Source organism: Mycetomoellerius zeteki, unplaced genomic scaffold (assembly GCF_001594055.1).
Source record: "Mycetomoellerius zeteki isolate Tzet28-1 unplaced genomic scaffold, Tzet1.0 scaffold126, whole genome shotgun sequence".
In the NCBI taxonomy this organism is placed as follows: Eukaryota; Metazoa; Arthropoda; class Insecta; order Hymenoptera; family Formicidae; genus Mycetomoellerius; species Mycetomoellerius zeteki.
Genome location: NW_017256190.1, coordinates 172,918 through 181,650, shown reverse-complemented (window position 1 = coordinate 181,650; position 8,733 = coordinate 172,918).

Sequence of the window (8,733 nt, the reverse complement as noted above, 5' to 3'; positions counted from 1 at the left end):
GCCGTCGCGTTCAGCACTCTTCAACGATATTAAACTACATTAATATTATAACTATGTATAAATAATGTGTAACAAATTTGTTTTAAAATAGGAATGAAATAATCTTAACAAAGAAAAAAATAACACATTACAAAAAAAGTCAATTAAGAATTTATTATAGAAACAACTTTTGGAAAATGCTCCATCAGGGGCTTACATTCCAATTCTAATCACAATTACAACTTAACGTAGCCTGTGCGACATTGAATTTTAATGTTCAGATTGTGCGAATGAGTTTAATAATATTTTCTATCAAATTTCTCTCTTTATGAAAAACACAGGCTACGTTAAGTTGTAATTGTGATTAGAATTGGAATGTAAGCCCCTGATGGAGCATTTTCCAAAGCTGTTTCTATAATAAATTCTTAATTTGTAATGTGTTATTTTTTTCTTTGTTAAGATTATTTCATTCCTATTTTAAAACAAATTTGTTACACATTATTTATACATAGTTAGTTATAATATTAATGTATAGTTTAATAGCACTCGTTGAAGAGTGCTGAACGCGATAGCGGGGAACAACATTACGGCGCCGACGGAACGGTGAGGGGAACAGTGAGGGAAACAATGAGTGCGTGAGTGGGGAAAGCTCCGTGCCTTCGGTGGCACGCGTTGGACTACCCTGCTTTATATAAATCCTTTGGTTATTACCGAGAAACAAGGGGTGAATCTTTTTCCTTGGGAACCTTTACTCCTCGATCTACTTAACAAAATACCTCTTATGAAGATTGAAAGTTATACGAAAATAAATGATCTTTAAATTCTCTACAAAATCATTTTTAATCGTCCTTGTACGATTCTAATACTTTGCAAGATATTATTGATATTATTATTGATATTATTGATATTATTATTAATATTAATGATATCAATGATATTAATAATATTAATGATATTAATAATATTATTTTTGACATTATTGACACTCTCTGCAAAATCGTTAATTATTGAACCTCGATGAATAGTTGTTGAGATATAAATAAATTTTCTCACACTACTGTAATTAATAGTCATCGTGATCAAGTCTAAATATTTATTTAAGATAAATAAATATTTATTCAATAAAAAAGATGCTAAATCAAATTAATAATTTTTGTTAAATGTTAAACATTAAATTAATAGTTCCAAATAAACTTATCTTTATATTTATATAGTAAATAATTACAGGTAATACAATTCAAACAAATGATTTATTAAAATTTACAATTTTTTTCTACTATGTGGATTTTAATAGTTTTATAGTCGATTTTTTATTTTAGAAGGTTTATGTCAATTCTCTCAGAATCATAATTAAGAATTTTAATTAAATTGGATGTAACAGAATAATTAGAAAAATCTGAAATACAATGTCAATTAAACTTTTACTTGTAATTATTTAATATGATAATTATAATATTAAATTAAAGAGCTGGATGCAACAGGTAGCTAACATTTAATGAAAACGGAATAAATGATCTTTAAAGCATTAAGGAGATGCTATTAAAGACGATCATGATCTATTATTAGTTTCGTAGACATGTATATATGTTTAAAACTTAATAATATTCGATTTTTATTTAATAGCGATTTCAGCTGAGAACACTGGTGTGCACACTGTAAATATCAAAACTGTTGTACACTGTAAAATGTTGCATAGAGGCAATTTATACTGTGATATGTACCATCAATTTATTTACAGTTTCAAAGTCATTTTCGAATGTAAATAAATTGATGGTACATATCACAGTATAAATTGCCTCTATGATAAATTCTATATTAACCTTTCAGTAAGTATGTGGGGTATTTAAGCACCCCAGGCATAGTTTTTTTTAAATATTTCATACTTTTAGATTGACAATAGAGTTCATCGATTTAGTATCTTTCTATTAATGTTTACTTGACAAGTTAAAGTAGTAGTGGCTCAACAATATTGGAGCAGTAAACAATAATAGAGCGTCAAACATGCTGGGGGTGCTGTGAACATCCCGCCTACCCACTTGTGTTTTCTTTTTATACTTTATCTTCTTTCGAAGTTTTGAATAATCAGAGGTTTTTCTCTGCTGTAGTCAAGTTGTCTTGTTTATGTTACTTTCTTGTCTTATTTATATTATTTTTACATGTCTTTGTTTTATTAGAATGTAACTAATGTAAATTTAATTATAAAAAGTAAATAATCTTATTTTTCTGTTATTTTTGTTGTTATATTCCAATTCTATAAAACAAAATTTAATTTTATGTTTTTTTAATTCAAACATTGACTGTTTTATATATTTTTGTCATTAAAATATTCATTTCTTATAAAAAAATTAACAATTTTTGTATCTTTTATTTCGCTACTTATCCTATCTTCAACTCGATATTTTTTTTAATGACAATTTTATACGATTTATGTTTTATGGTACTATTTATCAGAATATTTGTATCTTTTTGGTCCGTGCTGTATTTTTTAATAATAATTGTGTTAATGAAATAAAACAGGAAAATCTGTGATTAAAATTACCGTTCTGGAAACGAAATTAAAAAATATTGTCCAGGAATGTTAAAGTCCATTATTTTTACATTTCTCTATCCCATTAGAGTATAACTAATGTAAATTTAACTAAAATATAATATTTTAGTAAAAAATATAATTATAAAAATAAAAACTTTCTGGGGTATCTCAGCACCCCACCTACCTATTTTCGTTTCAAAATTCACCTACTGAAAGGTTAAACTAACAAAAACATAATAGAAAAATAATAGAAATAAAAATTAGATAGTAAATATGTATTTTTTAGTAAAAATTGTATCTTTCAAAGTTATTTTATAATGATCAAATAGCAAAATGCTGTTACAGAAAAATAAGTGTAAATTATTTTAATTCTACCTCATTTTAATATAGAAATATTAAATATAAAGCATTTTGTCAGAGTTAAATTGTAATTGAATGTTCACACGTGCGATACAGCGATTTAAGGTAATATTAGCGCTACAATACCGTCCAAAAGTTTAGTCCCATTGCGGCGTTCGATGACGATACCTCCTACCTCACTCCCGCCAGAGAGAGAAAACTTTCGATTGTGCCTGTCCGAGGTCGCATGTACACGCGGAAGGAAAATGAATACAGATAGACGCAGATTAATGTCGGTGCTACCAGATACTCGTTGGCCGTCCTCTCTATTGCTGTCATATATGGAAATATACGTCAATTATACATTATATGACCGTTAATTATTTCCATCAATTTAGGAATTATAATGTTCGTTGAAACATTTGTCGTCGCCGCCGCGCGACAAGATTTTTCAAACTTTATAATCAACTCTCACATTTTTTTAGAATATTTGGATTTAAAAAATTCTTTGAATATTGCAAAAAAAGATGCGTGGAATTTCTTATTATTTCCATTTCACCAGTTAAGAATATGTATAAAATAGGCGTACCTAATGTGTACCTACATAATGTGTAAAATATATTTGTGAAAAAGTGTAAAATATATATCCATATACAAAACTTAAAAAAAAAAAGAAAATATATATATATTCTTGCATATAAAATATTTGCAATTAAGGATAAAATATAATAATTATATAAAATTATATTTAAAATATAAAATTTTGTTTTGATATAAATATTTTTTAACTTTACATTATAATTAATTTATATCGCTGAACTTTGAAATTTTTAATAATAATTGTTTTCAAAATGTCCATCTGTTAAGCGGTATCGATGATTTGTCAAAACAAGTCCACCGGTATTAAAAAGTCTTTCTACTGATGCACTACTTGATAAACCGGTATTATATTTGATGAACAATTTTTTCAAAAGGGGATGGTCATTTAACATGCAGACATCAGTATCATTCGAATTTAAATAGCGTACTATCTTTTAATCTTATTAAAGTAACTCTATATCAATATAATAATGAAAAAAGTAATCTGAGATTTCGATACTTGTTACTGAAAATTGTGACTTAGTTAACCTCGTCTCATTTTAGTCAATCTACACTGTTAGAAAGGTGACCATAATAAATTCCTTTACACGTAAATGAAGCTCGTGGTTATGAACGAAATTAAAAATAATGAATGATTTAACTGAAAATTAAATTACAGTAGTTACTTAAATGTAATGAACGTGTACATTAAATTTCATAAATTTTCATAAAAAATATATTAAATTTCACGTACATGTACACAAATATACTTTTCAGTTGTAAATATATTAAATTTAATGTAATGTCATGAAATTAAGTTCAAATTGTGTAAATTAAAAGTATATTAAGTTTCATGAAATTTTTAACAGTATACCCCACATAGTCATTTTTAATAAAAAAGGCTGTATTCACAAACTCTCTCTCTCTCTCTCTCTCTCTCTCTCTTAGTCAGAATAATGAGATTAATTAATTATAGCAAAGATTTTCTAAGATATGTCATTTTTTATGAATACAAGGATATCACGATTAACAATGTCAAAGACTTGTCAGACATCAAAATAGGTGATAAAAAAATTTAGTTACCAACTTCATTTTCTTAAAAATCGCTATAAATAATATGTATATACAATGTTTGTGGTGCAAATCATTTTACATAACAAATTAATATTATATCAGCTATCTACAGTCAAAAAAGAAATTTTTCTGCCATGTCCTGTTATAAGCATTTTGACAATCAAACCCGTACTACCAGCCCCGGTCTTTCCTAATTATTATTATAATAATTATAATACATAAGTATATTCTAGTATAGCATATATATGTGCAAAAATACATTCCAGTCAAAATCAAATTTTGTCACGGATGTACCTCTCTCGTGTACGAACTCGTAGATCAAAAACAGATGACCGGTGAGGAGACCGCGGAGGGACGAAAGTATAATCTCTTGGGCAGTTATTTACAGAACTACCTTCCATCCCTCTGGTTTTCGCGGGGTCCATCATTTTTTACTTAAGAGCTCGTACACAAGATAAGTACGTTATGATAAAATTGCTTAGGGGCAATTTTCTAGAGGATTACCTTAAGCCCTTCTGCATTGTTGCTTCCCTTGCATAAAAATACGACGAACAAAGCATGAGAGTTGAGCGATAAACATGCATGAGATAGCACCAATTCACAAATTCGCGATAATCGCGACACGAAATTATTTCTCCTAAACGCCCAGAACTATCGCAAAAGTATTTATCTTTAAGCTAACAAGCGCATAACTGACACCTGTAACGTTACCTCTAACTCATACTTTACTCACTCTATAACATGCTTACTTTGTAAGTTTCAAAGGAGTCTGAGAACTTTATTAAATATCAATGAAGCCTTTGAAAACTGCTTTAAACTGCTTTGAATAAATATTTGATAAGATATCTTTATAGATACACTTGACAACACGTATATTCAACAAGTGAAAGCTGTGCTTGAATGTCCGAAGAATATATTATCTCACACGAGAGTAGAAATTCGCGTCAGATAAAAATTCGGTAAATTTACTTTACGGAGCTGAGGAAACTCAGCTCCGATGATCTTGATCTTGATATATATTGTCAAAGTCATGACCCTGAGTGACTTCCGACAAGTTTTAGTTGACGCTCGCTCTTTGTTAAAAGTTATTATCAAAAGAAATTTAAAAAAGTAATGTCTCATTTCTGCTATAAATGCTATAAGCGACTTTCACCCTCCCTTTCCCCTGCCAAGGGGCGTTTGACTTTCCATCCGAAGCGACTCCCCCCGTCCCCCCCTGCCAAGGGGCGCATTTTTTTAAAGCAGCGAATTTTTGAAAAGTCGCAACAAAATCATAAATTTTTTATTTTAAAAGTAAACTGCTGCTTCAAAAACAAAAAGTATATTGGGAAATTAATGCTTTCAAAGATAATTTTTCTTTTTAAAGCAGGAAATAAATGCCTACTTTAAAAACAAAAATTATAGAAAATTAATATTTTCAAAGAGAATATTTGTTTTTAAAGCAGGAAATTTATCTATTCTATGTTGGTTTAAATATTGTTTGTTTTCATTCCTATTTCACCTTGTGGATAGTTAATATTCGAATATCAATATTATGATCGTTTAAATAAATTTTTTGATATAATGGCTAAGTTCTATCTTATCAATGATAATGTTATAATAAATAATGATGAATAAATATTTCTGTTGTCAATCTTGTTTTACGTGAAAAGTTCCTAGGTATATGGAGTGGACCTTGCTTTTCGTTATAAAGTGTATGCATGGGTGCATATGGGTTTATAACTTATAGAAGTTATAACAGAAATGAGACGTTATTTTTTTAAACTTCTTTTGTTAATAATTTTTTTAATGAAGAGTGAGCGCCAACTACTTGGAGATCACTCAGAGTCATGATCTTGACAACATATGTCAAGGTCAAGGTCATCGGAGCTGGGTCCCCTAAAGTAAACATTTACTAAAAATTCCACCGTCTTATGCTAAGCGACTAAAAATCGAAGCACTTCTTTTGGAATAAATGCATTTGTCATTATAATGACCCGGAATGAACCCACGGAACCCCTCGTCGTTCGGGCTGGTGTATCCTCCACCTGGTCCCGTCCTGTGATAGGCTGCATTCTCGTTCCCGCACCTGTCGCGCCATGTAACTTAGATTTTTGAGAAGGTGGTCGGGTGTAGGTGTGTACAAGACACTCACTATGGCTATTTTTAACAAACATTTATCGTGTATTTATATTGGATACACCTACTCCCTATCCATGTATTACACTTGAATTATATACGATCGCATAGTGGTTCCAAATCCCAAAAAGCTGGCCAAAACGCAATAAATATTGACAGTATAGGAAAAATTGTAAAATTTAAACAGAAATTTGTTGTACAGGATATACAATACGTATATATTGTATAGGAATCCTATACAACAAATTTCTGTTTAAATTTTACAATTTTTGTTATATTGTCTCAATATTTATTTTTCTTAATTTTACCCAAATGAAACACTTCTTTTATACATATATCGATCATATCGGATCCGCCATTTTGTTCTTTCACAATTTCCTCAAATCAGCGACCTCGAAAACCCAATGGTTCTGAATTTCGACTACATTAAAAGTATTTAAAAATTTATATCCGCCATATTGGATCCGCCATTTTTTTTTTTGCAATTTTAACTTCAGATTCGAAATCAACGACCTCGAAAACCCCTAGGTATCAAATTTCGAGCAAATCAAACAATTCTTTCACATTTTGGCCAGCTTTTCGGGATTTGGTGAATCGTCGCGAATTGATGTTCATGAGCCCGGACAGACCCCGAGCCTAGTCCTTCCTGTTCGCGATTTTTTCACGTGAGCTATGGGTAACATTTTAAAGTCTCCGACCACTCTTACACCGATTATTATGGACAAACTAGAATTATTTCGAGTCACCGGTTTTGTGCTAGCTCGCTCGCACAGCGAGCGTTTCTGCGTTCACTACTGTTCGCACGCACTTTCTTATCTTGTTATATTAACAGATTCAACAAATATAGCTTTCGTCTATATAAACTATATCTTTTTAAATTTTTGAAGTAGTATTTTGTATTACAATTGCAAAAATTAATATCAAAATAATCATAATTACAATATCTTTTAGTATACTAAATGGAACATCAAATGGAAATATATTTAAAAAAAACCTTACAATTACTAAACACAAAATACAGGTTAACATAATCGCCCTTTTTATACATCGCAAAATAAATTGCAACATGTTGAATATCCTTCTTGTGTCGCTCGCCACTTTATTTCAAATGAATCTATGAATCTCGAATTTCCTCCTCAGATCCTCGAACTCTGTAACCAAAGAAATTGGTTGTTTATTAACTGTGTTCTAAAATTTACTGCCAGTATTGAAAACCTATAGCTTACGTTACATGTTAGTTCAATGGCGGTGTTCCAAAGTCCCGGCTTAATTTCTATTTTCAAAAAGAGGTCCTAGAATAGAATACGAAATAGTAAGTATATAAAAGAGTATATTTATTATACTCTTACTATATAGTATTACTATATACAATAGTCTACATACAATATACTATATACAATATACTATATACTATATGCAATTATATTATATATCCAATTATATTATATACAATATACTATATTACTATATATAATATTATATTCTTATAATTTCTCACCTCTTTTTTTGGCGATGACAATAATGACTATGATTATGACAGCGACTAGTAACATCTTCGCTTCTTACAGAAGACCCTCGATTGCTAAAAAAAAATACTTATTCATTTTATTTTTCTTCTTTTAAATAACGGTTACTTTCAATAAGGAATATTTTCTCGCTAGTAGTTTTTTTAAAATGTATTCATCACAAGTTTCAGAAATACTCAATATCATATACTCAAAATAAGAATTTATTCTCTTTTGAAGTATATTATAAAATTTTATCGAAGAAAAGTCAGATTTGATTAACTTGAATATTTGATAATATATTGATGTAAGAAAATTTATTGAGTCAGAAAAATTTGATATATTTCTTTCAATTCTATACAACAGATTTAGGAAAAGCGAAATATAGTTTAAAAACAAGAAATTTATTTCTTGTTTGAATTTATATTTTCAATTTAAATAAATAGAGGAGAAGGTGATATTATGGCCAGTATATATATTGTGACCTCCCTTAATATCTCCGCTATTATATAGCGAATCCTATAATGATTACTTGTGGAATTATTAGTTCAGCATTATTAGTTCAGAATTATTAGTAGCTCGCCGTTACACCATCAAGCTAATATTACC